The sequence below is a fragment of the Ambystoma mexicanum genome, chromosome 13 (genome assembly GCF_040938575.1).
Source record: "Ambystoma mexicanum isolate Mex_15411 chromosome 13, UKY_AmexF1_1, whole genome shotgun sequence".
Classification (NCBI taxonomy): Eukaryota; Metazoa; Chordata; class Amphibia; order Caudata; family Ambystomatidae; genus Ambystoma; species Ambystoma mexicanum.
The window spans coordinates 356956114-356973043 of record NC_090938.1 but is presented as its reverse complement, the minus strand read 5'-3'; the positions used below and the strand labels follow the sequence as shown (position 1 = coordinate 356973043).

Below are 16930 nucleotides of genomic sequence, written 5' to 3'. Positions count from 1 at the left end.
TTGATATTGTCTCCTGGATCCTACTCCAGTAACCCTTTTTCTACCTTTACAAATGTCTTCCGTAAGTGGTGCTCAGCAGAAAATGGAGTATAATAACAGTTGACATTTTTTATTTTCTGTTCTATTTTCAAAAACCCTCCGTAGCTGTATTTAAAGCGCAAACACCCCATAAATAACTTGCAATGAGTATTCCATGTCTAAAAGGCAGAGGAGCTGTCATACAACATTAACTGACAATCAAGGAAACCTTGAGGTGAACCAAAAAATGTCCAGAACATTTATTGGTTCAATAATTCAGTTTTGAGGTGAATTAGTAAAAAGTTCCAAAGTTGCTCCAGGTGAGGCTTGAACTCACAACCTCGGCATTGCTCACTGCATGTACTGCTGTATAAGTACCGCGCGCTAACCGATTGCGCCACTGGAGCTGCTGTGTTTTGGTTTTCGACATGAAACTACACCCACAAACACACACACAAGTGTACAAAAGCACCCACAAGCTGTGGCATTGTCTTTTTAGCTGACACCAAATTATGGGTGCCTTGTAGTGCCCATATTGTGCCACTGGAGCTTACCTTTTAGCCTGATATACACTTTGCCACTGATGTTCAGCCAATGGTGCAGTCAAATGTCCCTTCTACATTTTTGTCATGCTGCAGGCAGTGCCACTGGAGCCAGCATGATGCTCTTCCTCATATTCAACACGTGTCAATTGAAACACCTCCCAATGTCATCTTGGCGATGCCTATAAACACCCCAGGACTTTGATGAATTTTTCTCAACAGCAAGTGAGGCAGTTTTCCTGCAAACGGCTGGATGTACCTCAACAAGGAACGCATTGTGGTTCTATTTTGAAGATGTTTGTGTTATTACCTGTAAAGACTTGAATGCCTAACATAATCCCTGTAGACGAGGTGGCCGAGTGGTTAAGGCGATGGACTGCTAATCTGCTGTACACGCGTGGTTTCGAATCCCACCTTTGTCGATTTTAACTTTTGAAATCTTTTTTAAACATCTGCATTGCTCTAAGCACCATTGCCATTGGCTTTCAAAGAACATACAGACAAAAGTGAAAATATGCATGTTAGTTGATTAAGAAGGACACAAACAAGGTTGTCGTGTTACTGGCAGGAATGCAATCTGCTGTGCTTGACTACCCTTTGAGCCAGAATCCGGATAGAAATTTAAAAAAGCAAAGGTAATATCCATATTGTCTCTCTGCTGCCATGTACATGTTTTTTTCAACTTTCACGCATCACATCTCCTCATTAGTCACCCTAAAATTGCACGGAATACGCACAAATTAGCTGCTCCTCAAAAAATCGGCCAGAAAAAAACAGGTCAAATCACAATCATATACATACATTCTCACACACCCTTCAAATATGTCTACCCAGTAAACATCATGTTGTGTGCTCGTTGTGTTGCTGTTATGCGTCGTAACCTGAGGGGCTCTGTAGCTCAGTGGCAGAGCACTGGTCTTGTAAACCAGGGGTCGTGAGTTCGATCCTCATCAGGGCCTCCAAATGGTAATTTTCTTGAACATTGTTGAATAGGAACTGATATTGCACATTGTACCTGTGCAACCTTTTACCAATGGATTCGGGCCTATAACAAAGCCACAAGCGCAAGGTGTCTGAATAGTCTGTGGGGAAGGTCGGCTTTCTGGACCTAATTTCTTCAAGAAAAAGACCTTGATAATCTTGTGATGACAGATGCAGATGATCACGGTGAAGCCCTTACTCTATTGAACAGTACAGCGGTTCTGGGTTGCACGCCTTTCTCTATTTTCAGGGACGTTGATGTGGCAAAATTTAATTGGAAAAGGGTTATTGCCATCACTCACTATTTAAATTCAATGACATCACAGGAAGCAGCAGCATCTGAACTTTGATCTTGGCTGGAAACGTTGAATGATGCCAAACACTGGGAAACTGGAGCTTGCGTTATGCTGGTTTTACTACTAATGGTGTGCCATACGGAAGCTCAAGCACCTTCCTCTGGATTAGTGTTGTGAACCCTCCAGGAGCTCTTGTTATATTTTTCTGAACTTCAACTTGATGTGTTTATCTATCAATGGCCGGGTAAGGAAGAACGAGTCAACGATCTTGTTTCTATTATGACAAACATGATCTATTTTTCACTGACTTTGCACCACCATTGTTTTATCTCTTCTTTAAGCATGGGACTCGAGCACCGTTCCCAAACAGACGAGGTGGCCGAGTGGTTAAGGCGATGGACTGCTAATCCATTGTGCTCTGCACGCGTGGGTTCGAATCCCACCTTCGTTGTATTTTTTCTTTATAGTCTGCATTTAAACATAGACCAAAGTCTTTCAACCTCCCTGTGAAAGACAGGAATGAGTACAGATATGGAAATAGAGATGTAAAAATAAGTTCATTGGTGCAGGCGGAGAATGAAATTAGTCAAAGACTTTCCTCGTAGGTTTCCATTCTTTACTATTATAGGAGCCAAAATCAGCGCAGTTAGTAAACTCCCAAGCTTACATCCCAAATTCTTTTTTCTTTTAGTTGTCTGCCTTTTACATGTTCCTTTTGCCATCATTCTGACCTGCTATCTAAACTCATGAACCTGTTCAGCATCCTACTCAATACATACATACCCGTAAAAGTACATACTCAAACGCATACCGACAATGTATCACCAACATAAGCACACACGCTTTCGCAAATCAGATGTATGATGACGTACTGAACACATGCAGAGATATACAGCCATTTTTACACAACCAGAAATTCATATACCTGGAGATCTACCTAGGTAAAACCCATGGTTTCTTTGCACTTTCTGTTGTTGGCTGTGAGCAAGCAGCAGGTGGCCTTGTAGCTCAGTGGCAGAGCACTGGTCTCGTAAACCAGGGGTCATGAGTTCAAACCTCATCAGGGCCTCGGGCGGATTATTTTCAAAAAGCACGGGGAAGAGAAGAGAGAAGCCAGAGTTGCACCATCTACAGAGAACCTTTTATGACGGGATGCATCCTCATAATTGAAGTCTTCCACAGAAGGAGTGAAATAGAGTTCGAGAGGAAGGCCTAATGTTTTCAGGCAAAGACTGACAAAAACCTTGCAATGTCGCATGTAGCTGCTTTGGTGAAAAGACTGTTCAAGTTCACAATGCAACGGAGGGGTGTTCCCCATCTCCATACAATCATCTCTTTGATAATGTAAACGTGCCAGGCGTGTTGAAAGACAAAGACAGACACAACCGCACATACCAGTTGAAGAAAGACAGCCAGCAAACACATTTGTATAGAGGTAAGCAAGCCTCAATTAGAGATGTGAGTCCCTCCGTTTCTGCGGGAGTCCACAAGTTTATTAAAAAATGAACACATATCTTTCATGTTCTAATGATTACCAATCTTTCTGATTAGCTCTGCATAGCTCCAATGGCTATGTGTGTGTGTGTGTGTGTGTAAGTGCCCGTGTGTGTAGGGGAAGGGGTCGGTAGATGTGTTCACGCAGAGCAAGTTGCATACATCGCCAACAGCCATTCTCTCCTGCTCCTGTGCATCCAGTTCGGAAGCGAACCCACCCAATTGTTCTATATGTCTGCTACCCTGACCGCATTCACACATCATTGGCTATTAGTATGCAGCTTGTGGGCGCTGTCAATGGGATATAAGCACCATTCCCCATGTCTGCAATAGCTAGACCAGATTCTGAGGTATGATGAGCAGGGGTCCAGGCACTTCGCCTGACGAACGCCGGGCTTAGCCCTGCCGGGCCTAGCCCTGAGGGGCCTAACTGGGCATGGCCCTGTGTAAGGTAGGGTGAGCAGGGGACCACTTGCAACTAACCTTCGGCACCAATCAGGCATGGAGAGGTCTGTGCAAATGCCCAGCCCTTTAGCAATCTCGATCTGCAAAACCTTCAACTCCTAATTCTCATGGCTCCCAGAAGCCCTAGCCCATATGCAAATGAGGCGAGTTCCTATCAGCATCCTTGTTCTGCTTGATTTTATCAAAGTGACTGCCTGATTAGTGAAAGGGTATTTATTCTCAGAGGTTTGCTTCAAAGGCGATAATGCAGTAAATAGACAACATTATTCTTTGTAAGTTGATATTGTCTCCTGGATCCTACTCCAGTAACCCTTTTTCTACCTTTACAAATGTCTTCCGTAAGTGGTGCTCAGCAGAAAATGGAGTATAATAACAGTTGACATTTTTTATTTTCTGTTCTATTTTCAAAAACCCTCCGTAGCTGTATTTAAAGCGCAAACACCCCATAAATAACTTGCAATGAGTATTCCATGTCTAAAAGGCAGAGGAGCTGTCATACAACATTAACTGACAATCAAGGAAACCTTGAGGTGAACCAAAAAATGTCCAGAACATTTATTGGTTCAATAATTCAGTTTTGAGGTGAATTAGTAAAAAGTTCCAAAGTTGCTCCAGGTGAGGCTTGAACTCACAACCTCGGCATTGCTCACTGAATGTACTGCTGTATAAGTACCGCGCGCTAACCGATTGCGCCACTGGAGCTGCTGTGTTTTGGTTTTCGACATGAAACTACACCCACAAACACACACACAAGTGTACAAAAGCACCCACAAGCTCTGGCATTGTCTTTTTAGCTGACACCAAATTATGGGTGCCTTGTAGTGCCCATATTGTGCCACTGGAGCTTACCTTTTAGCCTGATATACACTTTGCCACTGATGTTCAGCCAATGGTGCAGTCAAATGTCCCTTCTACATTTTTGTCATGCTGCAGGCAGTGCCACTGGAGCCAGCATGATGCTCTTCCTCATATTCAACACGTGTCAATTGAAACACCTCCCAATGTCATCTTGGCGATGCCTATAAACACCCCAGGACTTTGATGAATTTTTCTCAACAGCAAGTGAGGCAGTTTTCCTGCAAACGGCTGGATGTACCTCAACAAGGAACGCATTGTGGTTCTATTTTGAAGATGTTTGTGTTATTACCTGTAAAGACTTGAATGCCTAACATAATCCCTGTAGACGAGGTGGCCGAGTGGTTAAGGCGATGGACTGCTAATCTGCTATACACGCGTGGTTTCGAATCCCACCTTTGTCGATTTTAACTTTTGAAATCTTTTTTAAACATCTGCATTGCTCTAAGCACCATTGCCATTGGCTTTCAAAGAACATACAGACAAAAGTGAAAATATGCATGTTAGTTGATTAAGAAGGACACAAACAAGGTTGTCGTGTTACTGGCAGGAATGCAATCTGCTGTGCTTGACTACCCTTTGAGCCAGAATCCGGATAGAAATTTAAAAAAGCAAAGGTAATATCCATATTGTCTCTCTGCTGCCATGTACATGTTTTTTTCAACTTTCACGCATCACATCTCCTCATTAGTCACCCTAAAATTGCACGGAATACGCACAAATTAGCTGCTCCTCAAAAAATCGGCCAGAAAAAAACAGGTCAAATCACAATCATATACATACATTCTCACACACCCTTCAAATATGTCTACCCAGTAAACATCATGTTGTGTGCTCGTTGTGTTGCTGTTATGCGTCGTAACCTGAGGGGCTCTGTAGCTCAGTGGCAGAGCACTGGTCTTGTAAACCAGGGGTCGTGAGTTCGATCCTCATCAGGGCCTCCAAATGGTAATTTTCTTGAACATTGTTGAATAGGAACTGATATTGCACATTGTACCTGTGCAACCTTTTACCAATGGATTCGGGCCTATAACAAAGCCACAAGCGCAAGGTGTCTGAATAGTCTGTGGGGAAGGTCGGCTTTCTGGACCTAATTTCTTCAAGAAAAAGACCTTGATAATCTTGTGATGACAGATGCAGATGATCACGGTGAAGCCCTTACTCTATTGAACAGTACAGCGGTTCTGGGTTGCACGCCTTTCTCTATTTTCAGGGACGTTGATGTGGCAAAATTTAATTGGAAAAGGGTTATTGCCATCACTCACTATTTAAATTCAATGACATCACAGGAAGCAGCAGCATCTGAACTTTGATCTTGGCTGGAAACGTTGAATGATGCCAAACACTGGGAAACTGGAGCTTGCGTTATGCTGGTTTTACTACTAATGGTGTGCCATACGGAAGCTCAAGCACCTTCCTCTGGATTAGTGTTGTGAACCCTCCAGGAGCTCTTGTTATATTTTTCTGAACTTCAACTTGATGTGTTTATCTATCAATGGCCGGGTAAGGAAGAACGAGTCAACGATCTTGTTTCTATTATGACAAACATGATCTATTTTTCACTGACTTTGCACCACCATTGTTTTATCTATTCTTTAAGCATGGGACTCGAGCACCGTTCCCAAACAGACGAGGTGGCCGAGTGGTTAAGGCGATGGACTGCTAATCCATTGTGCTCTGCACGCGTGGGTTCGAATCCCACCTTCGTCGTATTTTTTCTTTATAGTCTGCATTTAAACATAGACCAAAGTCTTTCAACCTCCCTGTGAAAGACAGGAATGAGTACAGATATGGAAATAGAGATGTAAAAATAAGTTCATTGGTGCAGGCGGAGAATGAAATTAGTCAAAGACTTTCCTCGTAGGTTTCCATTCTTTACTATTATAGGAGCCAAAATCAGCGCAGTTAGTAAACTCCCAAGCTTACATCCCAAATTCTTTTTTCTTTTAGTTGTCTGCCTTTTACATGTTCCTTTTGCCATCATTCTGACCTGCTATCTAAACTCATGAACCTGTTCAGCATCCTACTCAATACATACATACCCGTAAAAGTACATACTCAAACGCATACCGACAATGTATCACCAACATAAGCACACACGCTTTCGCAAATCAGATGTATGATGACGTACTGAACACATGCAGAGATATACAGCCATTTTTACACAACCAGAAATTCATATACCTGGAGATCTACCTAGGTAAAACCCATGGTTTCTTTGCACTTTCTGTTGTTGGCTGTGAGCAAGCAGCAGGTGGCCTTGTAGCTCAGTGGCAGAGCACTGGTCTCGTAAACCAGGGGTCATGAGTTCAAACCTCATCAGGGCCTCGGGCGGATTATTTTCAAAAAGCACGGGGAAGAGAAGCCAGAGTTGCACCATCTACAGAGAACCTTTTATGACGGGATGCATCCTCATAATTGAAGTCTTCCACAGAAGGAGTGAAATAGAGTTCGAGAGGAAGGCCTAATGTTTTCAGGCAAAGACTGACAAAAACCTTGCAATGTCGCATGTAGCTGCTTTGGTGAAAAGACTGTTCAAGTTCACAATGCAACGGAGGGGTGTTCCCCATCTCCATACAATCATCTCTTTGATAATGTAAACGTGCCAGGCGTGTTGAAAGACAAAGACAGACACAACCGCACATACCAGTTGAAGAAAGACAGCCAGCAAACACATTTGTATAGAGGTAAGCAAGCCTCAATTAGAGATGTGAGTCCCTCCGTTTCTGCGGGAGTCCACAAGTTTATTAAAAAATGAACACATATCTTTCATGTTCTAATGATTACCAATCTTTCTGATTAGCTCTGCATAGCTCCAATGGCTATGTGTGTGTGTGTGTGTGTGTATGTGCCCGTGTGTGTAGGGGAAGGGGTCGGTAGATGTGTTCACGCAGAGCAAGTTGCATACATCGCCAACAGCCATTCTCTCCTGCTCCTGTGCATCCAGTTCGGAAGCGAACCCACCCAATTGTTCTATATGTCTGCTACCCTGACCGCATTCACACATCATTGGCTATTAGTATGCAGCTTGTGGGCGCTGTCAATGGGATATAAGCACCATTCCCCATGTCTGCAATAGCTAGACCAGATTCTGAGGTATGATGAGCAGGGGTCCAGGCACTTCGCCTGACGAACGCCGGGCTTAGCCCTGCCGGGCCTAGCCCTGAGGGGCCTAACTGGGCATGGCCCTGTGTAAGGTAGGGTGAGCAGGGGACCACTTGCAACTAACCTTCGGCACCAATCAGGCATGGAGAGGTCTGTGCAAATGCCCAGCCCTTTAGCAATCTCGATCTGCAAAACCTTCAACTCCTAATTCTCATGGCTCCCAGAAGCCCTAGCCCATATGCAAATGAGGCGAGTTCCTATCAGCATCCTTGTTCTGCTTGATTTTATCAAAGTGACTGCCTGGTTAGTGAAAGGGTATTTATTCTCAGAGGTTTGCTTCAAAGGCGATAATGCAGTAAATAGACAACATTATTCTTTGTAAGTTGATATTGTCTCCTGGATCCTACTCCAGTAACCCTTTTTCTACCTTTACAAATGTCTTCCGTAAGTGGTGCTCAGCAGAAAATGGAGTATAATAACAGTTGACATTTTTTATTTTCTGTTCTATTTTCAAAAACCCTCCGTAGCTGTATTTAAAGCGCAAACACCCCATAAATAACTTGCAATGAGTATTCCATGTCTAAAAGGCAGAGGAGCTGTCATACAACATTAACTGACAATCAAGGAAACCTTGAGGTGAACCAAAAAATGTCCAGAACATTTATTGGTTCAATAATTCAGTTTTGAGGTGAATTAGTAAAAAGTTCCAAAGTTGCTCCAGGTGAGGCTTGAACTCACAACCTCGGCATTGCTCACTGCATGTACTGCTGTATAAGTACCGCGCGCTAACCGATTGCGCCACTGGAGCTGCTGTGTTTTGGTTTTCGACATGAAACTACACCCACAAACACACACACAAGTGTACAAAAGCACCCACAAGCTCTGGCATTGTCTTTTTAGCTGACACCAAATTATGGGTGCCTTGTAGTGCCCATATTGTGCCACTGGAGCTTACCTTTTAGCCTGATATACACTTTGCCACTGATGTTCAGCCAATGGTGCAGTCAAATGTCCCTTCTACATTTTTGTCATGCTGCAGGCAGTGCCACTGGAGCCAGCATGATGCTCTTCCTCATATTCAACACGTGTCAATTGAAACACCTCCCAATGTCATCTTGGCGATGCCTGTAAACACCCCAGGACTTTGATGAATTTTTCTCAACAGCAAGTGAGGCAGTTTTCCTGCAAACGGCTGGATGTACCTCAACAAGGAACGCATTGTGGTTCTATTTTGAAGATGTTTGTGTTATTACCTGTAAAGACTTGAATGCCTAACATAATCCCTGTAGATGAGGTGGTCGAGTGGTTAAGGCGATGGACTGCTAATCTGCTGTACACGCGTGGTTTCGAATCCCACCTTTGTCGATTTTAACTTTTGAAATCTTTTTTAAACATCTGCATTGCTCTAAGCACCATTGCCATTGGCTTTCAAAGAACATACAGACAAAAGTGAAAATATGCATGTTAGTTGATTAAGAAGGACACAAACAAGGTTGTCGTGTTACTGGCAGGAATGCAATCTGCTGTGCTTGACTACCCTTTGAGCCAGAATCCGGATAGAAATTTAAAAAAGCAAAGGTAATATCCATATTGTCTCTCTGCTGCCATGTACATGTTTTTTTCAACTTTCACGCATCACATCTCCTCATTAGTCACCCTAAAATTGCACGGAATACGCACAAATTAGCTGCTCCTCAAAAAATCGGCCAGAAAAAAACAGGTCAAATCACAATCATATACATACATTCTCACACACCCTTCAAATATGTCTACCCAGTAAACATCATGTTGTGTGCTCGTTGTGTTGCTGTTATGTATCCTGAGGGGCTCTGTAGCTCAGTGGCAGAGCACTGGTCTTGTAAACCAGGGGTCGTGAGTTCGATCCTCATCAGGGCCTCCAAATGGTAATTTTCTTGAACATTGTTGAATAGGAACTGATATTGCACATTGTACCTGTGCAACCTTTTACCAATGGATTCGGGCCTATAACAAAGCCACAAGCGCAAGGTGTCTGAATAGTCTGTGGGGAAGGTCGGCTTTCTGGACCTAATTTCTTCAAGAAAAAGACCTTGATAATCTTGTGATGACAGATGCAGATGATCACGGTGAAGCCCTTACTCTATTGAACAGTACAGCGGTTCTGGGTTGCACGCCTTTCTCTATTTTCAGGGACGTTGATGTGGCAAAATTTAATTGGAAAAGGGTTATTGCCATCACTCACTATTTAAATTCAATGACATCACAGGAAGCAGCAGCATCTGAACTTTGATCTTGGCTGGAAACGTTGAATGATGCCAAACACTGGGAAACTGGAGCTTGCGTTATGCTGGTTTTACTACTAATGGTGTGCCATACGGAAGCTCAAGCACCTTCCTCTGGATTAGTGTTGTGAACCCTCCAGGAGCTCTTGTTATATTTTTCTGAACTTCAACTTGATGTGTTTATCTATCAATGGCCGGGTAAGGAAGAACGAGTCAACGATCTTGTTTCTATTATGACAAACATGATCTATTTTTCACTGACTTTGCACCACCATTGTTTTATCTCTTCTTTAAGCATGGGACTCGAACACCGTTCCCAAACAGACGAGGTGGCCGAGTGGTTAAGGCGATGGACTGCTAATCCATTGTGCTCTGCACGCGTGGGTTCGAATCCCACCTTCGTCGTATTTTTTCTTTATAGTCTGCATTTAAACATAGACCAAAGTCTTTCAACCTCCCTGTGAAAGACAGGAATGAGTACAGATATGGAAATAGAGATGTAAAAATAAGTTCATTGGTGCAGGCGGAGAATGAAATTAGTCAAAGACTTTCCTCGTAGGTTTCCATTCTTTACTATTATAGGAGCCAAAATCAGCGCAGTTAGTAAACTCCCAAGCTTACATCCCAAATTCTTTTTTCTTTTAGTTGTCTGCCTTTTACATGTTCCTTTTGCCATCATTCTGACCTGCTATCTAAACTCATGAACCTGTTCAGCATCCTACTCAATACATACATACCCGTAAAAGTACATACTCAAACGCATACCGACAATGTATCACCAACATAAGCACACACGCTTTCGCAAATCAGATGTATGATGACGTACTGAACACATGCAGAGATATACAGCCATTTTTACACAACCAGAAATTCATATACCTGGAGATCTACCTAGGTAAAACCCATGGTTTCTTTGCACTTTCTGTTGTTGGCTGTGAGCAAGCAGCAGGTGGCCTTGTAGCTCAGTGGCAGAGCACTGGTCTCGTAAACCAGGGGTCATGAGTTCAAACCTCATCAGGGCCTCGGGCGGATTATTTTCAAAAAGCACGGGGAAGAGAAGCCAGAGTTGCACCATCTACAGAGAACCTTTTATGACGGGATGCATCCTCATAATTGAAGTCTTCCACAGAAGGAGTGAAATAGAGTTCGAGAGGAAGGCCTAATGTTTTCAGGCAAAGACTGACAAAAACCTTGCAATGTCGCATGTAGCTGCTTTGGTGAAAAGACTGTTCAAGTTCACAATGCAACGGAGGGGTGTTCCCCATCTCCATACAATCATCTCTTTGATAATGTAAACGTGCCAGGCGTGTTGAAAGACAAAGACAGACACAACCGCACATACCAGTTGAAGAAAGACAGCCAGCAAACACATTTGTATAGAGGTAAGCAAGCCTCAATTAGAGATGTGAGTCCCTCCGTTTCTGCGGGAGTCCACAAGTTTAATAAAAAATGAACACATATCTTTCATGTTCTAATGATTACCAATCTTTCTGATTAGCTCTGCATAGCTCCAATGGCTATGTGTGTGTGTGTGTGTGTATGTGCCCGTGTGTGTAGGGGAAGGGGTCGGTAGATGTGTTCACGCAGAGCAAGTTGCATACATCGCCAACAGCCATTCTCTCCTGCTCCTGTGCATCCAGTTCGGAAGCGAACCCACCCAATTGTTCTATATGTCTGCTACCCTGACCGCATTCACACATCATTGGCTATTAGTATGCAGCTTGTGGGCGCTGTCAATGGGATATAAGCACCATTCCCCATGTCTGCAATAGCTAGACCAGATTCTGAGGTATGATGAGCAGGGGTCCAGGCACTTCGCCTGACGAACGCCGGGCTTAGCCCTGCCGGGCCTAGCCCTGAGGGGCCTAACTGGGCATGGCCCTGTGTAAGGTAGGGTGAGCAGGGGACCACTTGCAACTAACCTTCGGCACCAATCAGGCATGGAGAGGTCTGTGCAAATGCCCAGCCCTTTAGCAATCTCGATCTGCAAAACCTTCAACTCCTAATTCTCATGGCTCCCAGAAGCCCTAGCCCATATGCAAATGAGGCGAGTTCCTATCAGCATCCTTGTTCTGCTTGATTTTATCAAAGTGACTGCCTGATTAGTGAAAGGGTATTTATTCTCAGAGGTTTGCTTCAAAGGCGATAATGCAGTAAATAGACAACATTATTCTTTGTAAGTTGATATTGTCTCCTGGATCCTACTCCAGTAACCCTTTTTCTACCTTTACAAATGTCTTCCGTAAGTGGTGCTCAGCAGAAAATGGAGTATAATAACAGTTGACATTTTTTATTTTCTGTTCTATTTTCAAAAACCCTCCGTAGCTGTATTTAAAGCGCAAACACCCCATAAATAACTTGCAATGAGTATTCCATGTCTAAAAGGCAGAGGAGCTGTCATACAACATTAACTGACAATCAAGGAAACCTTGAGGTGAACCAAAAAATGTCCAGAACATTTATTGGTTCAATAATTCAGTTTTGAGGTGAATTAGTAAAAAGTTCCAAAGTTGCTCCAGGTGAGGCTTGAACTCACAACCTCGGCATTGCTCACTGCATGTACTGCTGTATAAGTACCGCGCGCTAACCGATTGCGCCACTGGAGCTGCTGTGTTTTGGTTTTCGACATGAAACTACACCCACAAACACACACACAAGTGTACAAAAGCACCCACAAGCTCTGGCATTGTCTTTTTAGCTGACACCAAATTATGGGTGCCTTGTAGTGCCCATATTGTGCCACTGGAGCTTACCTTTTAGCCTGATATACACTTTGCCACTGATGTTCAGCCAATGGTGCAGTCAAATGTCCCTTCTACATTTTTGTCATGCTGCAGGCAGTGCCACTGGAGCCAGCATGATGCTCTTCCTCATATTCAACACGTGTCAATTGAAACACCTCCCAATGTCATCTTGGCGATGCCTATAAACACCCCAGGACTTTGATGAATTTTTCTCAACAGCAAGTGAGGCAGTTTTCCTGCAAACGGCTGGATGTACCTCAACAAGGAACGCATTGTGGTTCTATTTTGAAGATGTTTGTGTTATTACCTGTAAAGACTTGAATGCCTAACATAATCCCTGTAGACGAGGTGGCCGAGTGGTTAAGGCGATGGACTGCTAATCTGCTGTACACGCGTGGTTTTGAATCCCACCTTTGTCGATTTTAACTTTTGAAATCTTTTTTAAACATCTGCATTGCTCTAAGCACCATTGCCATTGGCTTTCAAAGAACATACAGACAAAAGTGAAAATATGCATGTTAGTTGATTAAGAAGGACACAAACAAGGTTGTCGTGTTACTGGCAGGAATGCAATCTGCTGTGCTTGACTACCCTTTGAGCCAGAATCCGGATAGAAATTTAAAAAAGCAAAGGTAATATCCATATTGTCTCTCTGCTGCCATGTACATGTTTTTTTCAACTTTCACGCATCACATCTCCTCATTAGTCACCCTAAAATTGCACGGAATACGCACAAATTAGCTGCTCCTCAAAAAATCGGCCAGAAAAAAACAGGTCAAATCACAATCATATACATACATTCTCACACACCCTTCAAATATGTCTACCCAGTAAACATCATGTTGTGTGCTCGTTGTGTTGCTGTTATGCGTCGTAACCTGAGGGGCTCTGTAGCTCAGTGGCAGAGCACTGGTCTTGTAAACCAGGGGTCGTGAGTTCGATCCTCATCAGGGCCTCCAAATGGTAATTTTCTTGAACATTGTTGAATAGGAACTGATATTGCACATTGTACCTGTGCAACCTTTTACCAATGGATTCGGGCCTATAACAAAGCCACAAGCGCAAGGTGTCTGAATAGTCTGTGGGGAAGGTCGGCTTTCTGGACCTAATTTCTTCAAGAAAAAGACCTTGATAATCTTGTGATGACAGATGCAGATGATCACGGTGAAGCCCTTACTCTATTGAACAGTACAGCGGTTCTGGGTTGCACGCCTTTCTCTATTTTCAGGGACGTTGATGTGGCAAAATTTAATTGGAAAAGGGTTATTGCCATCACTCACTATTTAAATTCAATGACATCACAGGAAGCAGCAGCATCTGAACTTTGATCTTGGCTGGAAACGTTGAATGATGCCAAACACTGGGAAACTGGAGCTTGCGTTATGCTGGTTTTACTACTAATGGTGTGCCATACGGAAGCTCAAGCACCTTCCTCTGGATTAGTGTTGTGAACCCTCCAGGAGCTCTTGTTATATTTTTCTGAACTTCAACTTGATGTGTTTATCTATCAATGGCCGGGTAAGGAAGAACGAGTCAACGATCTTGTTTCTATTATGACAAACATGATCTATTTTTCACTGACTTTGCACCACCATTGTTTTATCTCTTCTTTGAGCATGGGACTCGAGCACCGTTCCCAAGCAGACGAGGTGGCCGAGTGGTTAAGGCGATGGACTGCTAATCCATTGTGCTCTGCACGCGTGGGTTCGAATCCCACCTTCGTCGTATTTTTTCTTTATAGTCTGCATTTAAACATAGACCAAAGTCTTTCAACCTCCCTGTGAAAGACAGGAATGAGTACAGATATGGAAATAGAGATGTAAAAATAAGTTCATTGGTGCAGGCGGAGAATGAAATTAGTCAAAGACTTTCCTCGTAGGTTTCCATTCTTTACTATTATAGGAGCCAAAATCAGCACAGTTAGTAAACTCCCAAGCTTACATCCCAAATTCTTTTTTCTTTTAGTTGTCTGCCTTTTACATGTTCCTTTTGCCATCATTCTGACCTGCTATCTAAACTCATGAACCTTTCAGCATCCTACTCAATACATACATACCCGTAAAAGTACATACTCAAACGCATACCGACAATGTATCACCAACATAAGCACACACGCTTTCGCAAATCAGATGTATGATGACGTACTGAACACATGCAGAGATATACAGCCATTTTTACACAACCAGAAATTCATATACCTGGAGATCTACCTAGGTAAAACCCATGGTTTCTTTGCACTTTCTGTTGTTGGCTGTGAGCAAGCAGCAGGTGGCCTTGTAGCTCAGTGGCAGAGCACTGGTCTCGTAAACCAGGGGTCATGAGTTCAAACCTCATCAGGGCCTCGGGCGGATTATTTTCAAAAAGCACGGGGAAGAGAAGCCAGAGTTGCACCATCTACAGAGAACCTTTTATGACGGGATGCATCCTCATAATTGAAGTCTTCCACAGAAGGAGTGAAATAGAGTTCGAGAGGAAGGCCTAATGTTTTCAGGCAAAGACTGACAAAAACCTTGCAATGTCGCATGTAGCTGCTTTGGTGAAAAGACTGTTCAAGTTCACAATGCAACGGAGGGGTGTTCCCCATCTCCATACAATCATCTCTTTGATAATGTAAACGTGCCAGGCGTGTTGAAAGACAAAGACAGACACAACCGCACATACCAGTTGAAGAAAGACAGCCAGCAAACACATTTGTATAGAGGTAAGCAAGCCTCAATTAGAGATGTGAGTCCCTCCGTTTCTGCGGGAGTCCACAAGTTTAATAAAAAATGAACACATATCTTTCATGTTCTAATGATTACCAATCTTTCTGATTAGCTCTGCATAGCTCCAATGGCTATGTGTGTGTGTGTGTGTGTATGTGCCCGTGTGTGTAGGGGAAGGGGTCGGTAGATGTGTTCACGCAGAGCAAGTTGCATACATCGCCAACAGCCATTCTCTCCTGCTCCTGTGCATCCAGTTCGGAAGCGAACCCACCCAATTGTTCTATATGTCTGCTACCCTGACCGCATTCACACATCATTGGCTATTAGTATGCAGCTTGTGGGCGCTGTCAATGGGATATAAGCACCATTCCCCATGTCTGCAATAGCTAGACCAGATTCTGAGGTATGATGAGCAGGGGTCCAGGCACTTCGCCTGACGAACGCCGGGCTTAGCCCTGCCGGGCCTAGCCCTGAGGGGCCTAACTGGGCATGGCCCTGTGTAAGGTAGGGTGAGCAGGGGACCACTTGCAACTAACCTTCGGCACCAATCAGGCATGGAGAGGTCTGTGCAAATGCCCAGCCCTTTAGCAATCTCGATCTGCAAAACCTTCAACTCCTAATTCTCATGGCTCCCAGAAGCCCTAGCCCATATGCAAATGAGGCGAGTTCCTATCAGCATCCTTGTTCTGCTTGATTTTATCAAAGTGACTGCCTGATTAGTGAAAGGGTATTTATTCTCAGAGGTTTGCTTCAAAGGCGATAATGCAGTAAATAGACAACATTATTCTTTGTAAGTTGATATTGTCTCCTGGATCCTACTCCAGTAACCCTTTTTCTACCTTTACAAATGTCTTCCGTAAGTGGTGCTCAGCAGAAAATGGAGTATAATAACAGTTGACATTTTTTATTTTCTGTTCTATTTTCAAAAACCCTCCGTAGCTGTATTTAAAGCGCAAACACCCCATAAATAACTTGCAATGAGTATTCCATGTCTAAAAGGCAGAGGAGCTGTCATACAACATTAACTGACAATCAAGGAAACCTTGAGGTGAACCAAAAAATGTCCAGAACATTTATTGGTTCAATAATTCAGTTTTGAGGTGAATTAGTAAAAAGTTCCAAAGTTGCTCCAGGTGAGGCTTGAACTCACAACCTCGGTATTGCTCACTGCATGTACTGCTGTATAAGTACCGCGCGCTAACCGATTGCGCCACTGGAGCTGCTGTGTTTTGGTTTTCGACATGAAACTACACCCACAAACACACACACAAGTGTACAAAAGCACCCACAAGCTCTGGCATTGTCTTTTTAGCTGACACCAAATTATGGGTGCCTTGTAGTGCCCATATTGTGCCACTGGAGCTTACCTTTTAGCCTGATATACACTTTGCCACTGATGTTCAGCCAATGGTGCAGTCAAATGTCTCTTCTACATTTTTGTCATGCTGCAGGCAGTGCCACTGG

At 43.5% G+C, this 16930-nt stretch overlaps 17 non-coding genes across 17 annotated transcripts; 12 read left to right on the top strand and 5 right to left on the bottom strand.

Moving 5' to 3' along the window:
* Nucleotides 1-330: 330 nt before the first annotated feature.
* TRNAI-UAU (transfer RNA isoleucine (anticodon UAU)) lies at nucleotides 331-425 on the bottom strand. The gene is made up of 2 exons: nucleotides 388-425; nucleotides 331-366 (listed from the first exon to the last, which is right to left on the bottom strand). It is a non-coding gene; the product is annotated as a tRNA-Ile (tRNA).
* Nucleotides 426-1447: 1022 nt separating this feature from the next.
* TRNAT-UGU (transfer RNA threonine (anticodon UGU)) lies at nucleotides 1448-1519 on the top strand. Its single transcript has one exon. It is a non-coding gene; the product is annotated as a tRNA-Thr (tRNA).
* Nucleotides 1520-2206: 687 nt separating this feature from the next.
* TRNAS-GCU (transfer RNA serine (anticodon GCU)) lies at nucleotides 2207-2288 on the top strand. The gene has a single exon. It is a non-coding gene; the product is annotated as a tRNA-Ser (tRNA).
* A 546-nt stretch (nucleotides 2289-2834) lies between these two features.
* On the top strand, nucleotides 2835-2906 carry TRNAT-CGU (transfer RNA threonine (anticodon CGU)). Its single transcript has one exon. It is a non-coding gene; the product is annotated as a tRNA-Thr (tRNA).
* A 1497-nt stretch (nucleotides 2907-4403) lies between these two features.
* On the bottom strand, nucleotides 4404-4498 carry TRNAI-UAU (transfer RNA isoleucine (anticodon UAU)). The gene is made up of 2 exons: nucleotides 4461-4498; nucleotides 4404-4439 (listed from the first exon to the last, which is right to left on the bottom strand). It is a non-coding gene; the product is annotated as a tRNA-Ile (tRNA).
* A 1022-nt stretch (nucleotides 4499-5520) lies between these two features.
* On the top strand, nucleotides 5521-5592 carry TRNAT-UGU (transfer RNA threonine (anticodon UGU)). Its single transcript has one exon. It is a non-coding gene; the product is annotated as a tRNA-Thr (tRNA).
* A 687-nt stretch (nucleotides 5593-6279) lies between these two features.
* On the top strand, nucleotides 6280-6361 carry TRNAS-GCU (transfer RNA serine (anticodon GCU)). The gene has a single exon. It is a non-coding gene; the product is annotated as a tRNA-Ser (tRNA).
* Nucleotides 6362-6907: 546 nt separating this feature from the next.
* TRNAT-CGU (transfer RNA threonine (anticodon CGU)) lies at nucleotides 6908-6979 on the top strand. The gene has a single exon. It is a non-coding gene; the product is annotated as a tRNA-Thr (tRNA).
* Nucleotides 6980-8469: 1490 nt separating this feature from the next.
* Nucleotides 8470-8564, bottom strand: TRNAI-UAU (transfer RNA isoleucine (anticodon UAU)). Its single transcript has 2 exons — nucleotides 8527-8564; nucleotides 8470-8505 (listed from the first exon to the last, which is right to left on the bottom strand). It is a non-coding gene; the product is annotated as a tRNA-Ile (tRNA).
* Nucleotides 8565-9581: 1017 nt separating this feature from the next.
* Nucleotides 9582-9653, top strand: TRNAT-UGU (transfer RNA threonine (anticodon UGU)). The gene has a single exon. It is a non-coding gene; the product is annotated as a tRNA-Thr (tRNA).
* A 687-nt stretch (nucleotides 9654-10340) lies between these two features.
* Nucleotides 10341-10422, top strand: TRNAS-GCU (transfer RNA serine (anticodon GCU)). The gene has a single exon. It is a non-coding gene; the product is annotated as a tRNA-Ser (tRNA).
* Nucleotides 10423-10968: 546 nt separating this feature from the next.
* On the top strand, nucleotides 10969-11040 carry TRNAT-CGU (transfer RNA threonine (anticodon CGU)). The gene has a single exon. It is a non-coding gene; the product is annotated as a tRNA-Thr (tRNA).
* Nucleotides 11041-12528: 1488 nt separating this feature from the next.
* On the bottom strand, nucleotides 12529-12623 carry TRNAI-UAU (transfer RNA isoleucine (anticodon UAU)). Its single transcript has 2 exons — nucleotides 12586-12623; nucleotides 12529-12564 (listed from the first exon to the last, which is right to left on the bottom strand). It is a non-coding gene; the product is annotated as a tRNA-Ile (tRNA).
* A 1022-nt stretch (nucleotides 12624-13645) lies between these two features.
* On the top strand, nucleotides 13646-13717 carry TRNAT-UGU (transfer RNA threonine (anticodon UGU)). The gene has a single exon. It is a non-coding gene; the product is annotated as a tRNA-Thr (tRNA).
* A 687-nt stretch (nucleotides 13718-14404) lies between these two features.
* On the top strand, nucleotides 14405-14486 carry TRNAS-GCU (transfer RNA serine (anticodon GCU)). Its single transcript has one exon. It is a non-coding gene; the product is annotated as a tRNA-Ser (tRNA).
* Nucleotides 14487-15031: 545 nt separating this feature from the next.
* TRNAT-CGU (transfer RNA threonine (anticodon CGU)) lies at nucleotides 15032-15103 on the top strand. Its single transcript has one exon. It is a non-coding gene; the product is annotated as a tRNA-Thr (tRNA).
* A 1488-nt stretch (nucleotides 15104-16591) lies between these two features.
* TRNAI-UAU (transfer RNA isoleucine (anticodon UAU)) lies at nucleotides 16592-16686 on the bottom strand. The gene is made up of 2 exons: nucleotides 16649-16686; nucleotides 16592-16627 (listed from the first exon to the last, which is right to left on the bottom strand). It is a non-coding gene; the product is annotated as a tRNA-Ile (tRNA).
* Nucleotides 16687-16930: the final 244 nt, after the last annotated feature.